The sequence below is a fragment of the Carassius carassius genome, chromosome 14 (assembly GCF_963082965.1).
Source record: "Carassius carassius chromosome 14, fCarCar2.1, whole genome shotgun sequence".
In the NCBI taxonomy this organism is placed as follows: domain Eukaryota; kingdom Metazoa; phylum Chordata; class Actinopteri; order Cypriniformes; family Cyprinidae; genus Carassius; species Carassius carassius.
In genome coordinates, this window is record NC_081768.1 from 2,833,963 (window position 1) to 2,834,239 (window position 277).

Below are 277 nucleotides of genomic sequence, written 5' to 3' on the forward strand. Positions count from 1 at the left end.
AGGTAACATTTGTAAGCATCTCAGAAATTTTTGTTTTTAGCAGTGAAACCTCTCCAACTCTCTCTGGATGTCGAGCGGTTTGGGTTTGCGATTTCAGTTTTTGAGCTTGTGTAGAACAGCATGGCATGCATGAACGGTTTAGGACATCCTCCAAAGGATATGGATCATGACTTGCTACAAACGCGTGCTAGGAAGTAACGGTGTGCTCAAATCATGTTGGAAAGATCGTATTTATGAGCTGAACGCAAATGAGTGTCAGAAAGTCACAATTATGAGT